Below are 20,056 nucleotides of genomic sequence, written 5' to 3'. Positions count from 1 at the left end.
CCACATATGGTGTATCAGCATACTCAGGAAAAATTGGACAACAACTTTTGTGGTCCAATTTCTCCTGTTACCCTTGAGAAAATACAAAACTGGGGGCTAAAAAATTATTTTTGTGCGAAAAAAATAATTTTTATTTTTACGGCTTTGCGTTATAAACTATAGTGAAACAGTTGGGGTTCAAAGCTCTCACAACACATCTATATCAGTTCCTTAGGGGGTCTACTTTCCAAAATGGTGTCACTTGTGGGGGGTTTCAATGTTTAGGCACATTAGTGGCTCTCCAAACGCAACATGGCGTCCCATCTCAATTCCTGTCAATTTTGCATTGAAAAGTCAAACAGCGCTCCTTCCCTTACGAGCTCTCCCATGCGCCCAAACAGTGGTTTACCCCCACATATGGGGTATCAGCATACTCAGGACAAATTGTACAACAACTTTTGGGGTCCAATTTCTTCTCTTATCCTTGGAAAAATAAAATATTGGGGGCGAAAATATAATTTTTCTGAAAAAATATGATTTTTTATTTTTACGGCTCTACATTATAAACTTCTGTGAAGCACTTGGTGGGTCAAAGTGCTCACCACACATCTAGATAAGTTCCTTAGGGGGTCTACTTTCCAAAATGGTGTCACATGTGGGGGTTTCAATGTTTAGGCACATCAGTGGCTCTCTAAATGCAACATGGCGTCCCATCTCAATTCCTGTCAATTTTGCATTGAAAAGTCAAACGGCGCTCCTTCCCTTCCGAGCTCTCCCTTGCGCCCAAACAGAGGTTTACCCCTACATATTGGGTATTGGCGTACTCAGGACAAATTTTACAACAACTTTTGAGGTCCATTTTCTCCTGTTACCCTGGGTAAAATAAAACAAATTGGAGCTGAAGTAAATTTTTTGTGAAAAAAAGTTAAATGTTCATTTTTATTTAAACATTCCAAATATTCCTGTGAAACACCTGAAGGGTTAATAAACTTCTTGAATGTGGTTTTGAGCACCTTGAGGGGTGAAGTTTTTAGAATGTGTCACAATGGGTTATTTTCTATCATATAGACCCCTCAAAATGACTTCAAATGAGATGTGGTCCCTAAAAAAAATGGTATTGTAAAAATGAGAAATTGCTGGTCAACTTTTAACCCCTAGCAAAAAAACATTTTGGTTCCAAAATTGTGCTGATGTAAAGTAGACATGTGGGAAATGTTACTTATTAAGTATTTTGTGTGACATATCTCTGTGATGAATTGCATAAAAATTCAAAGTTGGAAAATTGCGAAATTTTCAAAATTTTCGCCAAATTTCTGTTTTTTTTCACAAATAAACGCAGGTAATATCAAAGAAATTTAACCACTTTCATGAAGTACAATATGTCATGAGAAAACAATGTCAGAATCACCGGGATCAATTGAAGCATTCCAGAGTTATAACCTCAAAAAGGGACAGTGGTCAGAAATGTAAAAATTGGCCTGGTAATTAACGTGCAAACCACCCTTGGGGGTAAAGGGGTTAAGGCCTCTTTCACACTTGCGTCCGTACGGGTCCGTCACTATGCATCGGGCTGACGTACCGACACACATTGTGAAATTTGTGCACGATGTGGGCAGCGGATGTAGTTTACAACGCATCCGCTGCCCATTCTGAAGTCCGGGGAGAAGGGGGCGGAGATCTGCCACGCATGCGCAGTAGATAATGGCGGATGCGAAGGACAAAAAACGTTCACTTGAACATTTTTTCGTGCCGACGGTCCGTCAAAACACGATGGATCCTTTGCACGACGGACGCAACGTGTGGCCATCCGTCGCGATCCGTCGCTAATACAAGTCTATGGGTAAAAAACGCATCTTGCGACCACATTTGCAGAATCCGTTTTTTTGAGCCGCATCCGTTTTTTTGTCATAGAGTTGTATTAGCACCGGATTGCGCCTGATGGCCACACGTTTCTTCCATTTTTAGCCAGATCCGTCAAAAAAGCTGTTTCCGCCGGACGGAAAACACATACAGAGGAATGGTTTTTCTGTCCGCGAAAAAACACACAGCGACGGATCCAGCAAAAAACGGATGAAACTGAGATGTGAAATGATGAATCCGGCCTCCGAATCCGTTTTTTCATCCATGTTTCCATTCAAATCATGTACATTTTTTATTTATTTATTTCCAAAAACTGCATCAAAACCATGCAAAAAACGGAATGAAAACTGCATCAAAAACTGCATCAAAAATCGCACCAAAAACCTGCATCAAAACCTGCACCAAAAACTGCATCAAAAACAACATCAAAGGCCATGTTCACACGTTCCTGATTTCCCTGCTGTTTTTTCTGCACTAAAAACCGCAGCTCTTGGCAGAAAACGCAGGTGCGTTTTTTGGTGCGTTTTTGGTGCGTTTCTTGATGCGTTTTTTGATGCGGTTTTTAGTGCGGTTTTTTATGCAGTTTTCTCTGCAGAGTCTGTGTGTTTTCTAGGTAGTTTTTTTAGGGTTAAAATGGCTGAAAGTACCCTAACCCTACCCCTAACCCTAACCCTACCCCTAACACTACCCCTACCCCTACCCCTAACCCTAACCCTACCCCTAACCCTAACCCTACCCCTACCCCTAACCCTACCCCTACCCCTACCCCTAACCCTAACCCTACCCCTACCCCTAACCCTAACCCTACCCCTAACCCTAATCCTACCCCTAACCCTAACCCTAGTTCTAACTGTAGTGGGAGAAAAAAAAATTCTTTATTTTATTATTGTTACTAGGGTTGAGCGAAACGGGTCGTTCATTTTCAAAAGTCGCCGACTTTTGGCAAAGTCGGGTTTCATGAAACCCGATCCGACCCCTGTGCGGGGTCGGCCATGCGGTACGCGACTTTCGCGCCAAAGTCGCATTTCAATGACGCGAAAAGCGCCATTTCCCAGCCAATGAAGGTAAACGCAGAGTGTGGGCAGCGTGATGACATAGGTCCTGGTCCCCACCATCTTAGAGAAGGGCATTGCAGTGATTGGCTTGCTGTCTGCGGTGTCACAGGGGCTATAAAGGGGTGTTCCCGCCGACCGCCATGTTACTGCTGCTGATCTGAGCTTAGGGAGAGGTTTCTGCCGCTTCGTCAGAAGCAGGGATAGCGTTAGGCAGGGTCCATTAACCACCAAACCGCTTGTGCTGTAGCGATTTCCACTGCCCAACACCACCTTCGGTGTGCAGGGACAGTGGAAGCTACTTTTTTTTTTTTTTCCCCTCAGCGCTGTAGCTCATTGGGCTGCCCTAGAAGGCTCCCTGATAGCTGCATTGCTGTGTGTACACCGCTGTGCAAACCAACTGCTTTTTTCAAAGCACAAATCCTCTTGTTCCTTCCTTTCTGCACAGCTATCTTTTTTGTTTGTCCACACTTTTTATTTAATTTGTGCATCAGTCCACTCCTTATTGCTGCCTGCCATACCTGGCTGAGATTACTGCAGGGAGATAGTAATTATTGGACACTCCCTGTTTTTTTTTTCTTTTTATTGTGGGAGATTAAGATTGACATTTCTGCTAGAGTGCCATCCCTGTGTGTGCCATCTCTCACTCAGTGGGCCATAGAAAGCCTATTTATTTTTTTGCTTGATTTGGGTTATAAAATCTACCTGAAAAAATCACTACATCAATCAGTGGGAAAAAAATATTGGCCTCTGGGCTTGTGTGCCACTCCTGACTCCTGTGTGCGTCCTCTCTCACTCAGTGGGCCATAGAAAGCCTGTTTTTTGTTTTATTTGTTTTCTAAATTCTCCCTGAAAAAATCATTTTATTTTATTTGGTTTCTAAATTCTTCCTGAAAAAAATCATTTTATTCTATTATTTTTTTTCCCTAAAGTCTCCCTGAAAAAAAAACAAAAAACAAATCAGTGGGAGATTAATATTGCCCTTTCTGCTTGTGTGCCAGTCTTGACTCCTGGGTGTGCCATCTCTCTCTCTCTCTCCAATTGTGGGCCATAGAAAGCCTATTATTTTTTTAGCTTGATTTGGGTTCCAAAATCTACCTGAAAAAATCACTGCATGAATCAGTGGGAGATAAATATTGGCCTCTGGGCTTGTGTGCCACTCCTGACTCCTGTGTGCGTCATCTCTCACTCAGTGGGCCATAGAAAGCCATTTATTGTTTTATTTGTTTTCTAAATTCTCCCTGAAAAAATCATTTTATTTTAATTGGTTTCTAAATTCTTCCTGAAAAAATCATTTTATTCTATTATTTTTTTTTCCTAAAGTCTCCCTGAAAAAAAAAAAAAAAAATCAGTGGGAGATTAATATTTACATTTGTGCTTCAGTGACAGTCCAGCGTGTGTGACATCTCTCTCATTTGTTGCCACCAACAACAGAGTGTGTAACATTGTGCCTGATTTTCGTTGTGGTCTCACTCACCTGTAAAGGGGTAGCTAAATCATACTGAAGTTATAGTAGCTCACCGTGTAAGTTGTGTGACAGCAACAAATACCGTTAGTTTGTTTACGTTTTTAAAACAATGAGGAAGTCTGGTGGAAGAGGTCGTGGCCGGGGGCGTTCATTGTCAGCTGGTAATGAGGGTAGTGGTAGTGGTGGAGCATCAGCTGGTCGTGGGAAAAAAAATATTGCACCTAAGTCTGGAGCTGTGGAGCCAGGTTCGTCGTCTGGCTACACAAGGCCTCTAACGCTCCCTTTTCTGGGAGTAGGAAAACCGCTTTTAAAGCCGGAGCAGCAAGAGCAAGTTTTGGCTTATCTTGCTGACTCAGCCTCTAGCTCTTTTGCCTCCTCTCATGAAACTGGTAAATGTCAAAGCAGCGCGTCATTAGTGGATGTTCACGGTCAGGGACAAGTCGCTTCCTTGTCCTCTTCAGCAAAAACAACAACAGAGAAGAATGCAGCAGGTGACACAACGGGTTACTCCATGGAGCTCTTTACACATACCGTCCCTGGCTTAGAAAGTGAAGCAGTTAACAGTCCATGCCCATTACAAGTTGAATCTGACATGGAGTGCACTGATGCACAGCCACAGCCAGACTACTATGCTGGTCCTTTGACTCAGACCACAACATTGCCCTCGCAGGGTAATGATCAAGAATCAGACCCTGATGAGACTATGTTGCCCCATCACGAACGCTATACCACCGACCGACACGGTGACACAGACGAAGTTGCACACGAGCTACAAGAAGAGGTAATAGATGACCCAGTTCTTGACCCCGATTGGCAGCCATTGGGGGAACAGGGTGCACTGCATCTAGGGCACCGGCGGCAACAATACCATCTCCCACCGTCTCTCAGTCTGCCATGTCCACCGGCACCCCCGCTAGTTCCACGATCTCCAGCTCTCCAGTCCAGCTCACCCTACATGAGACTATGGTTAGAAAAAGGAAGTACTTAGCCTCGCATCCGCGTACACAGGGTTTGAACGCCCACATAGCTAGACTAATCTCGTTAGAGATGATGCCCTACCGGTTAGTTGAAAGCGAAGCTTTCAAAGCCCTGATGGATTACGCTGTACCACGCTACGAGCTACCCAGTCGACACTTTTTTTCCAGAAAAGCCATCCCAGCCCTCCACCAGCATGTTAAAGAGCGCATCGTCCATGCACTCAGGCAATCTGTGAGCACAAAGGTGCACCTGACAACAGATGCATGGACCAGTAGGCATGGCCAGGGACGTTACGTGTCCATCACGGCACACTGGGTGAATGTTGTGGATGCAGGGTCCACAGGGGACAGTAAGTTTGGGACAGTTCTGCCTAGCCCACGGTCTAGGAAACAGTTGGCTGTAGCCGTTCGCACCCCCTCCTCCTCCTCTTCGTCCTCCTGCAGAAGCGAGAGCTCGTCCACAGACCGCAGTCGCACAACCACTCCATCTGCAGCTGCCACTGTTGCACACCAGGTCTCCCATTATGGGGCAGCTACTGGCAAACGTCAGCAGGCTGTATTGGCTATGAAGTGTTTGGGCGACAACAGACCCACTGCGAAAGTTCTGTCCGAGTTCTTGCAGAAAGAAACGCAGTCGTGGCTGGGCACTGTAGATCTTGAGGCAGGCAAGGTAGTGAGTGATAACGGAAGGAATTTCATGGCTGCCATCTCCCTTTCCCAACTGAAACACATTCCTTGCCTGGCTCACACCTTAAACCTGGTGGTGCAGTGCTTCCTGAAAAGTTATCCGGGGTTATCCGACCTGCTCCTCAAAGTGCGTGGACTTTGCTCACATATCCGCCGTTCGCCCGTACACTCCAGCCGTATGCAGACCTATCAGCGTTCTTTGAACCTTCCCCAGCATCGCCTAATCATAGACGTTGCAACAAGGTGGAACTCAACACTGCACATGCTTCAGAGACTGTGCGAACAGAGGCGGGCTGTTATGTTTTTGTGGGAGGATACACATACACGGGCAGGCAGTAGGATGGCAGACATGGAGTTGTCAGGTGTGCAGTGGTCGAAGATTCAAGACATGTGTCAAGTCCTTCAGTGTTTTGAGGAATGCACACGGCTGGTTAGTGCAGACAACGCCATAATAAGCATGAGCATCCCCCTAATGCGTCTGCTGATGCAAAGTTTGACGCACATAAAGGATCAGGCGTCTGCAGCTGAGGAAGAGGAAAGCCTTGATGACAGTCAGCCATTGTCTGGCCAGGGCAGTGTACAGGACGAGTTAGCGGGTGAAGAGGAGGAGGAGGACGAGGAGGATGATGGGGATGATTATATTTTTAATGAGGAAGCTTTTTCGGGGCCACTGGAAATTGGTGGCGCGGCAAGGCCGGGTTCTAGTTTTTGGAGGGACACAAGTGACGTGGATTTGCCTGAAACTGCCCCTCAACCAAGCACAACCACAGATTTGAGAACTGGAACTTTGGCCCACATGGCGGATTATGCCTTACGTATCCTCAAAAGGGACACACGCATAACTAAAATGATGAACGATGACGATTACTGGTTGGCCTGCCTCCTTGATCCTCGCTATAAAGGCAAATTGCAAAATATAATGCCACATGAGAACTTGGAACTAATATTAGCAACCAAACAATCAACTCTTGTTGACCGTTTGCTTCTGGCATTCCCTGCACACAGCGCCCGTGATCGTTCTCACACAAGCTGCAGGGGCCATCAGACCAGAGGAGTTAGAGGGGCAGAAATCAGAAGTGGCGTTGGCCAGAGGGGTTTTCTGACCAGGTTGTGGAGTGATTTTGCTATGACCGCAGACAGGACAGGTACTGCAGCATCAATTCAAAGTGACAGGAGACAACATTTGTCCAGTATGGTTACAAACTATTTTTCATCCCTTATCGATGTTCTCCCTCAACCGTCATTCCCATTTGATTACTGGGCATCCATATTAGACACCTGGCCAGAATTGGCAGAATATGCATTGCAGGAGCTTGCTTGCCCGGCAGCTACTGTCCTATCAGAAAGAGTATTCAGTGCTGCAGGTTCAATACTAACAGAAAAAAGGACTCGTCTGGCTACCCAAAATGTAGATGATCTAACCTTCATTAAAATGAACCACAACTGGATTTCGAAATCTTTTGCCCCACCTTGCCCGGCTGACACCTAGCTTTCCTATGAAAAGGTCTTGCCTGTGGACTATTCTGAATGCCTTTTCCAATCTCGTAATTTTCTGCACCTGATTGTCCAGCATACGACATGTTTACACCTCACTAAATGGCCAAACTCCCCACACGGGGCCGTGGTATCGACACTTGGCGACAGCACCCGTGAGAGTGCTGTTTGTCTGAAGAGGTGGGTGTGCCCGCTTTTGGTCGACGGCACTGCCACTGGGTCCCTCCTAGTACAATAAAGTGTCTCTGGCGGTGGTGGTGCGCACCCAACATCAGACACACCGTTGTAATATGAGGGGCCCTGGGCCTGTACCGCCGGCCACAAGACAGTTCCCCCCCCCAGCTCAAACAGTGCTCTACCACTTGCAAAATTATCTCACAGCTCCACCAATGTTTAGTCTATGCGCTGACATCCTTCAATGCCTGCCATTGACAATACCATTGTATTGACATTTTTGTTATGTTAGGCCTTCGAAGCCTGTCTGCGGTCACTCCTTCCACTATGCCTCCACTGACCACACCACTGCTGCCCGTGTACCCCTGGAACCAATTTAAAATTGCCTACAGCCAGCCCAATTTTTTTATTTTAGGCCTTCGATGCCTGTCTGTGGTCACTCCTTCCACTAGGCCTCCACTGACCACACCACTGCTGCCCGTGTACCCCTGGAACCAATTTAAAATTGCCTACAGCCAGCCCAATTTTTTTATTTTAGGCCTTCGATGCCTGTCTGCGGTCCATTCTTTCTACTACTACTACACTGACCAGGCCACTGCTGCCCGTGTACCCCTGGAACCAATTTAAAATTGCCTACAGCCATGTGTTATTATTTTAGGCCTTCGATGCCTGTCTGCGGTCACTCCTTCCACTAGGCCTCCACTGACCACACCACTGCTGCCCGTATACCCCTGGAACCAATTTAAAATTGCCTACAGCCAGCCCAATTTTTTTATTTTAGGCCTTTGATGCCTGTCTGTGGTCCGTTCTTTCTACTACTACTACACTGACCAGGCCACTGCTGCCCGTGTACCCCTGGAACCAATTTAAAATTGCCTACAGCCAGCCCAATTTTTTTATTTTAGGCCTTCGAGGCCTGTCTGCGGTCACTCCTTCCACTAGGCCTCCACTGACCACACCACTGCTGCCCGTGTACCCCTGGAACCAATTTAAAATTGCCTACAGCCAGCCCAATTTTTTTATTTTAGGCCTTCGATGCCTGTCTGCGGTCCGTTCTTTCTACTACTACTACACTGACCAGGCCACTGCTGCCCGTGTTCCCCTGGAACCAATTTAAAATTGCCAACAGCAATGTGTTATTATGTTAGGCATTCGATGCCTGTTTGCGGTTACTCCTTCCAATAGTTCTCCACTGACCAGACCAATGCTGGCCGTGTACCCCTGGAACCCAGCTGAAAGTGCATGTAGCCTCCTTTTTTTCTTTGTTTTATATTTAGAAAGCCCAGATTAACTACGCTGTGCAACGGTTCAAGCTACCCAGTCGACATTTCTTTTGCGAAAAAAGCCATCCCAGCCCTCCACCGGCATGAAAAAGTCTGCATTGTCATAGCACTCAGGCAATCAAACAGTAGAAAGGTGCACCTGACAAGAGACGCATGGACCAGTAGGCATGTCCACAAAAAGTTACGTGTCCATTACGGCGCACTGGGTTAATGTGTTGTATGCATGGTCCACAGGGGACAGCCTACAAAGTCTGTCTGCAGTCCCTAATTCCAATTTTCCTCCGCTGACCACACCACTGCTGCCCGTGTACCCCTGGAACCAATTTTACAGTGTCTACAGCCTAATTTTGTTATGTTAGGCCTACTACGCCTGTCTGCGGTCCCTCCTTCCAATACTCGTCCACTGACCACACCACTGCTGCCCGTGGACCCCTGGAACCTATTTTTAATTGCATAGAGCATCCTTTTTTTAATAGTAGGCGTACAAAGTCTGTCTGCGGTCCACTATTGAAATTGTCCTCCACTGCCCAGAGCACTGCTGCTTGTGTACCCCTGTAACTTTTTTAAGCTGCAGTGAGCCACATTTTTGGGTTAAGTCCTACTACCTGTGTCTGTCTGCGCCACTCAATTCAGCTGTGTTCCTTTGAAAAAAGCTGAGCGTCAATAGACTTGTTTTCAGCCTCTAGGAATTTTAAAACTGCATTGGGGGTACAACTTTGGTAGGGCCTACTAACGGTGTCTGCCTCCCCAAGGTGTGCCCCAGGTTTCCTCGCCATTGCTTCGATCTTAATGCTCTCGTTTAGTAGTTGTTGGAAACTACACTGCATTAGGCCTCCAAATTGGGTATGGGGTGTAGAGAGATGGTGTGTTCCACTCCAAGGTGTTCTCCAGGTTGCCTTTCCTGAGCTTCGATCTTCCGGCTCTCGTTTAGTAGTTGTTGGAAACTACGCTGCATTAGGCCTACAAATTGGGTATGGGGTGTAGAGAGATGGTGTGTTCCACTCCAAGGTGTTCCCCAGGTTTCCTCGCCAATGCTTCGATCTTCATGCTCTCGTTTAGTAGTTGTTGGAAACTACACTGCATTAGGCCTACAAATTGGGTATGGGGTGTAGAGAGATGGTGTGTTCCACTCCAAGGTGTTCTCCAGGTTGCCTTTCCTGAGCTTCGATCTTCCGGCTCTCGTTTAGTAGTTGTTGGAAACTACACTGCATTAGGCCTCCAAATTGGGTATGGGGTGTAGAGAGATGGTGTGTTCCACTCCAAGGTGTTCTCCAGGTTGCCTTTCCTGAGCTTCGATCTTCCGGCTCTCGTTTAGTAGTTGTTGGAAACTACGCTGCATTAGGCCTACAAATTGGGTATGGGGTGTAGAGAGATGGTGTGTTCCACTCCAAGGTGTTCTCCAGGTTTCCTCGCCAATGCTTCGATCTTCATGCTCTCGTTTAGTAGTTCTTGGAAACTACACTGCATTAGGCCTACAAATTGGGTATGGGGTGTAGAGAGATGGTGTGTTCCACTCCAAGGTGTTCTCCAGGTTGCCTTTCCTGAGCTTCGATCTTCCGGCTCTCGTTTAGTAGTTGTTGGAAACTACACTGCATTAGGCCTACAAATTGGGTATGGGGTGTAGAGAGATGGTGTGTTCCACTCCAAGGTGTTCTCCAGGTTGCCTTTCCTGAGCTTCGATCTTCCGGCTCTCGTTTAGTAGTTGTTGGAAACTACACTGCATTAGGCCTTCAAATTGGGTATGGGGTGTAGAGAGATGGTGTGTTCCACTCCAAGGTGTTCTCCAGGTTGCCTTTCCTGAGCTTCGATCTTCTGGCTCTCGTTTAGTAGTTCTTGGAAACTACACTGCATTAGGCCTACAAATTGGGTATGGGGTGTAGAGAGATGGTGTGTTCCACTCCAAGGTGTTCTCCAGGTTGCCTTTCCTGAGCTTCGATCTTCCGGCTCTCGTTTAGTAGTTGTTGGAAACTACATTGCATTAGGCCTTCAAATTGGGTATGGGGTGTAGAGAGATGGTGTGTTCCACTCCAAGGTGTTCTCCAGGTTGCCTTTCCTGAGCTTCGATCTTCCGGCTCTCGTTTAGTAGTTCTTGGAAACTACACTGCATTAGGCCTACAAATTGGGTATGGGGTGTAGAGAGATGGTGTGTTCCACTCCAAGGTGTTCTCCAGGTTGCCTTTCCTGAGCTTCGATCTTCCGGCTCTCGTTTAGTAGTTGTTGGAAACTACACTGCATTAGGCCTTCAAATTGGGTATGGGGTGTAGAGAGATGGTGTGTTCCACTCCAAGGTGTTCTCCAGGTTTCCTCGCCAATGCTTCGATCTTCATGCTCTCGTTTAGTAGTTGTTGGAAACTACACTGCATTAGGCCTACAAATTGGGTATGGGGTGTAGAGAGATGGTGTGTTCCACTCCAAGGTGTTCTCCAGGTTGCCTTTCCTGAGCTTCGATCTTCCGGCTCTCGTTTAGTAGTTGTTGGAAACTACACTGCATTAGGCCTCCAAATTGGGTATGGGGTGTAGAGAGATGGTGTGTTCCACTCCAAGGTGTTCTCCAGGTTGCCTTTCCTGAGCTTCGATCTTCCGGCTCTCGTTTAGTAGTTGTTGGAAACTACGCTGCATTAGGCCTACAAATTGGGTATGGGGTGTAGAGAGATGGTGTGTTCCACTCCAAGGTGTTCTCCAGGTTTCCTCGCCAATGCTTCGATCTTCATGCTCTCGTTTAGTAGTTCTTGGAAACTACACTGCATTAGGCCTACAAATTGGGTATGGGGTGTAGAGAGATGGTGTGTTCCACTCCAAGGTGTTCTCCAGGTTGCCTTTCCTGAGCTTCGATCTTCCGGCTCTCGTTTAGTAGTTGTTGGAAACTACGCTGCATTAGGCCTACAAATTGGGTATGGGGTGTAGAGAGATGGTGTGTTCCACTCCAAGGTGCTCCCCAGGTTTCCTCGCCAATGCTTCGATCTTCATGCTCTCGTTTAGTAGTTGTTGGAAACTACACTGCATTAGGCCTACAAATTGGGTATGGGGTGTAGAGAGATGGTGTGTTCCACTCCAAGGTGTTCTCCAGGTTGCCTTTCCTGAGCTTCGATCTTCCGGCTCTCGTTTAGTAGTTGTTGGAAACTACACTGCATTAGGCCTTCAAATTGGGTATGGAATGTAGAGAGATGGTGTGTTCCACTCCAAGGTGTTCTCCAGGTTGCCTTTCCTGAGCTTCGATCTTCATGCTCTCGTTTAGTAGTTCTTGGAAACTACACTGCATTAGGCCTACAAATTGGGTATGGGGTGTAGAGAGATGGTGTGTTCCACTCCAAGGTGTTCTCCAGGTTGCCTTTCCTGAGCTTCGATCTTCCGGCTCTCGTTTAGTAGTTGTTGGAAACTACACTGCATTAGGCCTACAAATTGGGTATGGGGTGTAGAGAGATGGTGTGTTCCACTCCAAGGTGTTCTCCAGGTTGCCTTTCCTGAGCTTCGAACTTCCGGCTCTCGTTTAGTAGTTCTTGGAAACTACACTGCATTAGGCCTACAAATTGGGTATGGGGTGTAGAGAGATGGTGTGTTCCACTCCAAGGTGTTCTCCAGGTTGCCTTTCCTGAGCTTCGATCTTCCGGCTCTCGTTTAGTAGTTGTTGGAAACTACACTGCATTAGGCCTTCAATTTGGGTATGGGGTGTAGAGAGATGGTGTGTTCCACTCCAAGGTGTTCTCCAGGTTTCCTCGCCAATGCTTCGATCTTCATGCTCTCGTTTAGTAGTTGTTGGAAACTACACTGCATTAGGCCTACAAATTGGGTATGGGGTGTAGAGAGATGGTGTGTTCCACTCCAAGGTGTTCTCCAGGTTGCCTTTCCTGAGCTTCGATCTTCCGGCTCTCGTTTAGTAGTTGTTGGAAACTACACTGCATTAGGCCTCCAAATTGGGTATGGGGTGTAGAGAGATGGTGTGTTCCACTCCAAGGTGTTCTCCAGGTTGCCTTTCCTGAGCTTCGATCTTCCGGCTCTCGTTTAGTAGTTGTTGGAAACTACGCTGCATTAGGCCTACAAATTCGGTATGGGGTGTAGAGAGATGGTGTGTTCCACTCCAAGGTGTTCTCCAGGTTTCCTCGCCAATGCTTCGATCTTCATGCTCTCGTTTAGTAGTTCTTGGAAACTACACTGCATTAGGCCTACAAATTGGGTATGGGGTGTAGAGAGATGGTGTGTTCCACTCCAAGGTGTTCTCCAGGTTGCCTTTCCTGAGCTTCGATCTTCCGGCTCTCGTTTAGTAGTTGTTGGAAACTACACTGCATTAGGCCTACAAATTGGGTATGGGGTGTAGAGAGATGGTGTGTTCCACTCCAAGGTGTTCTCCAGGTTGCCTTTCCTGAGCTTCGATCTTCCGGCTCTCGTTTAGTAGTTGTTGGAAACTACACTGCATTAGGCCTTCAAATTGGGTATGGGGTGTAGAGAGATGGTGTGTTCCACTCCAAGGTGTTCTCCAGGTTGCCTTTCCTGAGCTTCGATCTTCTGGCTCTCGTTTAGTAGTTCTTGGAAACTACATTGCATTAGGCCTACAAATTGGGTATGGGGTGTAGAGAGATGGTGTGTTCCACTCCAAGGTGTTCTCCAGGTTGCCTTTCCTGAGCTTCGATCTTCCGGCTCTCGTTTAGTAGTTGTTGGAAACTACATTGCATTAGGCGTTCAAATTGGGTATGGGGTGTAGAGAGATGGTGTGTTCCACTCCAAGGTGTTCTCCAGGTTGCCTTTCCTGAGCTTCGATCTTCATGCTCTCGTTTAGTAGTTCTTGGAAACTACACTGCATTAGGCCTACAAATTGGGTATGGGGTGTAGAGAGATGGTGTGTTCCACTCCAAGGTGTTCTCCAGGTTGCCTTTCCTGAGCTTCGATCTTCCGGCTCTCGTTTAGTAGTTGTTGGAAACTACACTGCATTAGGCCTACAAATTGGGTATGGGGTGTAGAGAGATGGTGTGTTCCACTCCAAGGTGTTCTCCAGGTTGCCTTTCCTGAGCTTCGAACTTCCAGCTCTCGTTTAGTAGTTCTTGGAAACTACACTGCATTAGGCCTACAAATTGGGTATGGGGTGTAGAGAGATGGTGTGTTCCACTCCAAGGTGTTCTCCAGGTTGCCTTTCCTGAGCTTCGATCTTCCGGCTCTCGTTTAGTAGTTGTTGGAAACTACACTGCATTAGGCCTTCAATTTGGGTATGGGGTGTAGAGAGATGGTGTGTTCCACTCCAAGGTGTTCTCCAGGTTTCCTCGCCAATGCTTCGATCTTCATGCTCTCGTTTAGTAGTTGTTGGAAACTACACTGCATTAGGCCTACAAATTGGGTATGGGGTGTAGAGAGATGGTGTGTTCCACTCCAAGGTGTTCTCCAGGTTGCCTTTCCTGAGCTTCGATCTTCCGGCTCTCGTTTAGTAGTTGTTGGAAACTACACTGCATTAGGCCTCCAAATTGGGTATGGGGTGTAGAGAGATGGTGTGTTCCACTCCAAGGTGTTCTCCAGGTTGCCTTTCCTGAGCTTCGATCTTCCGGCTCTCGTTTAGTAGTTGTTGGAAACTACGCTGCATTAGGCCTACAAATTGGGTATGGGGTGTAGAGAGATGGTGTGTTCCACTCCAAGGTGTTCTCCAGGTTTCCTCGCCAATGCTTCGATCTTCATGCTCTCGTTTAGTAGTTCTTGGAAACTACACTGCATTAGGCCTACAAATTGGGTATGGGGTGTAGAGAGATGGTGTGTTCCACTCCAAGGTGTTCTCCAGGTTGCCTTTCCTGAGCTTCGATCTTCATGCTCTCGTTTAGTAGTTCTTGGAAACTACACTGCATTAGGCCTACAAATTGGGTATGGGGTGTAGAGAGATGGTGTGTTCCACTCCAAGGTGTTCTCCAGGTTGCCTTTCCTGAGCTTCGATCTTCCGGCTCTCGTTTAGTAGTTGTTGGAAACTACACTGCATTAGGCCTACAAATTGAGTATGGGGTGTAGAGAGATGGTGTGTTCCACTCCAAGGTGTTCTCCAGGTTGCCTTTCCTGAGCTTCGAACTTCCGGCTCTCGTTTAGTAGTTCTTGGAAACTACACTGCATTAGGCCTACAAATTGGGTATGGGGTGTAGAGAGATGGTGTGTTCCACTCCAAGGTGTTCTCCAGGTTGCCTTTCCTGAGCTTCGATCTTCCGGCTCTCGTTTAGTAGTTGTTGGAAACTACACTGCATTAGGCCTTCAATTTGGGTATGGGGTGTAGAGAGATGGTGTGTTCCACTCCAAGGTGTTCTCCAGGTTTCCTCGCCAATGCTTCGATCTTCATGCTCTCGTTTAGTAGTTGTTGGAAACTACACTGCATTAGGCCTACAAATTGGGTATGGGGTGTAGAGAGATGGTGTGTTCCACTCCAAGGTGTTCTCCAGGTTGCCTTTCCTGAGCTTCGATCTTCCGGCTCTCGTTTAGTAGTTGTTGGAAACTACACTGCATTAGGCCTCCAAATTGGGTATGGGGTGTAGAGAGATGGTGTGTTCCACTCCAAGGTGTTCTCCAGGTTGCCTTTCCTGAGCTTCGATCTTCCGGCTCTCGTTTAGTAGTTGTTGGAAACTACGCTGCATTAGGCCTACAAATTGGGTATGGGGTGTAGAGAGATGGTGTGTTCCACTCCAAGGTGTTCTCCAGGTTTCCTCGCCAATGCTTCGATCTTCATGCTCTCGTTTAGTAGTTCTTGGAAACTACACTGCATTAGGCCTACAAATTGGGTATGGGGTGTAGAGAGATGGTGTGTTCCACTCCAAGGTGTTCTCCAGGTTGCCTTTCCTGAGCTTCGATCTTCCGGCTCTCGTTTAGTAGTTGTTGGAAACTACACTGCATTAGGCCTACAAATTGGGTATGGGGTGTAGAGAGATGGTGTGTTCCACTCCAAGGTGTTCTCCAGGTTGCCTTTCCTGAGCTTCGATCTTCCGGCTCTCGTTTAGTAGTTGTTGGAAACTACACTGCATTAGGCCTTCAAATTGGGTATGGGGTGTAGAGAGATGGTGTGTTCCACTCCAAGGTGTTCTCCAGGTTGCCTTTCCTGAGCTTCGATCTTCTGGCTCTCGTTTAGTAGTTCTTGGAAACTACATTGCATTAGGCCTACAAATTGGGTATGGGGTGTAGAGAGATGGTGTGTTCCACTCCAAGGTGTTCTCCAGGTTGCCTTTCCTGAGCTTCGATCTTCCGGCTCTCGTTTAGTAGTTGTTGGAAACTACATTGCATTAGGCCTTCAAATTGGGTATGGGGTGTAGAGAGATGCTGTGTTCCACTCCAAGGTGTTCTCCAGGTTGCCTTTCCTGAGCTTCGATCTTCCGGCTTTCATTTAGTAGTTCTTGGAAACTACACTGCATTAGGCCTACAAATTGGGTATGGGGTGTAGAGAGATGGTGTGTTCCACTCCAAGCTGTTCTCCAGGTTGCCTTTCCTGAGCTTCGATCTTCCGGCTCTCGTTTAGTAGTTGTTGGAAACTACACTGCATTAGGCCTTCAAATTGGGTATGGGGTGAAGAGAGATGGTGTGTTCCACTCCAAGGTGTTCTCCAGGTTGCCTTTCCTGAGCTTCGATCTTCCGGCTCTCGTTTAGTAGTTGTTGGAAACTACGCTGTATTAGGCCTACAAATTGGGTATGGGGTGTAGAGAGATGGTGTGTTCCACTCCAAGGTGCTCCCCAGGTTTCCTCGCCAATGCTTCGATCTTCATGCTCTCGTTTAGTAGTTGTTGGAAACTACACTGCATTAGGCCTACAAATTGGGTATGGGGTGTAGAGAGATGGTGTGTTCCACTCCAAGGTGTTCTCCAGGTTGCCTTTCCTGAGCTTCGATCTTCCGGCTCTCGTTTAGTAGTTGTTGGAAACTACACTGCATTAGGCCTTCAAATTGGGTATGGAATGTAGAGAGATGGTGTGTTCCACTCCAAGGTGTTCTCCAGGTTGCCTTTCCTGAGCTTCGATCTTCATGCTCTCGTTTAGTAGTTCTTGGAAACTACACTGCATTAGGCCTACAAATTGGGTATGGGGTGTAGAGAGATGGTGTGTTCCACTCCAAGGTGTTCTCCAGGTTTCCTCGCCAATGCTTCGATCTTCATGCTCTCGTTTAGTAGTTGTTGGAAACTACACTGCATTAGGCCTACAAATTGGGTATGGGGTGTAGAGAGATGGTGTGTTCCACTCCAAGGTGTTCTCCAGGTTGCCTTTCCTGAGCTTCGAACTTCCGGCTCTCGTTTAGTAGTTCTTGGAAACTACACTGCATTAGGCCTACAAATTGGGTATGGGGTGTAGAGAGATGGTGTGTTCCACTCCAAGGTGTTCTCCAGGTTGCCTTTCCTGAGCTTCGATCTTCCGGCTCTCGTTTAGTAGTTGTTGGAAACTACACTGCATTAGGCCTTCAATTTGGGTATGGGGTGTAGAGAGATGGTGTGTTCCACTCCAAGGTGTTCTCCAGGTTGCCTTTCCTAAGCTTCGATCTTCCAGCTCTCGTTTAGTAGTTGTTGGAAACTACGCTGCATTAGGCCTACAAATTGGGTATGGGGTGTAGAGAGATGGTGTGTTCCACTCCAAGGTGTTCCCCAGGTTTCCTCGCCAATGCTTCGATCTTCATGCTCTCGTTTAGTAGTTGTTGGAAACTACACTGCATTAGGCCTACAAATTGGGTATGGGGTGTAGAGAGATGGTGTGTTCCACTCCAAGGTGTTCTCCAGGTTGCCTTTCCTGAGCTTCGATCTTCCGGCTCTCGTTTAGTAGTTGTTGGAAACTACACTGCATTAGGCCTTCAAATTGGGTATGGGGTGTAGAGAGATGGTGTGTTCCACTCCAAGGTGTTCTCCAGGTTGCCTTTCCTGAGCTTCGATCTTCCGGCTCTCGTTTAGTAGTTCTTGGAAACTACACTGCATTAGGCCTACAAATTGGGTATGGGGTGTAGAGAGATGGTGTGTTCCACTCCAAGGTGTTCTCCAGGTTGCCTTTCCTGAGCTTCGATCTTCCGGCTCTCGTTTAGTAGTTGTTGGAAATTACGCTGCATTAGGCCTACAAATTGGGTATGGGGTGTAGAGAGATGGTGTGTTCCACTCCAAGGTGTTCTCCAGGTTGCCTTTCCAGAACTTCTATCTTCAGGCTCTCATTAAATTGTGGTTAAACGGAACAACTGCATTTGGCGTACTAGTTGGTTTGGGGCCTACTATCGGTGTCTGCCACTCCTTGCTGTTCTCCTCCACTGAACAAAGCTGTGCCGCCTGTTTACTACGGTTGCCAATTTTGAACTGCATTTCGACTACTTACTGATTTGGGCCTACTCTCTGTGTCAGCCTCTCATTCCAGTTGTCCTCCACTGCAATGCCCCCTGGTTAGTCCTGTGTTACCAATTTTGAACTGCATTTAGCCCACTTTATTCTTTGGGCCTATATCTGTGTTTCCTCCTCATCCTGCCCATTGCCCAGCCAGTGATAGATGAGTCTGCTGGTACATTGACCCATAACGCAAAATTCCCCTTGCACGCTACACAGCAAGATTGTGACCCTGCTGAAAGTCAGGTTCCTCTTCCCGTATACCATACCACCTTACACGGGGACAAAGAGGAAGGTGCAGATGAAAGTGCAGGTTCCTTCATCAGGTGGGGGGGAGGAATACTAGTTGGCGACGTCACTGGCACAGGGCCTCTCATAGTACGCAAAAGTGTTGCTGCCGGTGGGAGGCGCCCCCGCCATGCAAACACACCGCTGTACTTTGAGGGGCCCTGTGCCAGTGCCAATGCCAACGAGTGGGCCCCCCCTGCTTGCTTAGGATCACAGCACTTGCAAAGTTGAAATACTTACCTCTCCCTGCTCCACTGACGTGACGTGGTCCAGATTTACTGGGCCCACTAATTATTTGAACCAGCCCTACCCCCCACAACTTTAGCCAAATGACCCCCAATTTCAAATGCCTTCCAATTATTATAAGGTAACTTATGATTGACAAGCTTCTTTAACAAGAATGGATGTTTTTGCCTTTAAAATGGGCAGTGTAGGTGTTTTCCTGGCCTCCACTCACTGCCGACTATGCTCCCCCATTGACTTGCATTGGGTTTCGTGTTTCGGGCGATACCCGACTTTTCGCGATAATCGGCCGATTCCACTCGACTCGACTTCTAAGATAGTCGGGTTTCGCGAAACACGGCTCGACTCTAAAAAGGTCAAGGTCGCTCAACCCTAATTGTTACTACCTATGGGGGTGATAAAGGGGGGGGGTCATTTACTTGTTTTTTTATTTTGATCACTGTGAGGTTATCGCAGTGATCAAAATGTGCCTGGAACGAATCTAAGTATAAGGGGGGAGATAAGGGCACGGGGGGGGGGGGGGTTTCGGAGCATGGGGGGTGGCATCGGAGCATGGGGGGGTGGGATTGGGGCATGGGGGGACAGCCACACTCCGCCCACGCACTTCCTGCTGCAGCGGTTCTGCACCACAAACTGCAGAAAACCCGCAGATATTTTTTTCGTCTGCGGGTTTTACTGCGGGTTTGACCCTCACAATGGAGGTCAATGGGTGCAGAACCGCTGCAGTTCCGCACAAAGAAGTGACATGGTCCTTCTTTTTTACCGCAGCTATTCAACGCAGCTTTTTTAGTGAATTTCCGCAATGTGGGCACAGCGGTTCCTATTTTCCATAGAGTACATTGTACTGTACCCTGCATGGAAAACCGCTGCGGACCCGCAGTGGCAAAATCGCGGCGGTTCCGCAGTAAAAAACGCATTGTGTGAACATGGCCAAAAACTGCACCAGAAACAGCACCAGAAACCTGCATCAAAAACTGCACCAAAAACTGCATCAAAAACTGCATCAAAACTGCACCAAAAACTGCATCAAAAACCGCACCAAAAACCAGCATCAAAACCTGCACCAAAAACTGCATCAAAAACCGCATCAAAAACTGCACTAAAAACTGCGTCAAAACTGCACCAGTTTTTTTTACTAGGTTTTGAAGCAGCTTTTGGTGCAGTTTTTGATGCTGTTTTAAAAGTCGCTCAACTCTAGTGAGGATATATAACTATATTGCACATTAGCACTATGCACTTTAATGACTGCACAAATAATATATATGTACAC

Source organism: Ranitomeya imitator, chromosome 1 (genome assembly GCF_032444005.1).
Source record: "Ranitomeya imitator isolate aRanImi1 chromosome 1, aRanImi1.pri, whole genome shotgun sequence".
NCBI lineage: Eukaryota > Metazoa > Chordata > Amphibia > Anura > Dendrobatidae > Ranitomeya > Ranitomeya imitator.
Note: the sequence above shows the minus strand (reverse complement) of the source record.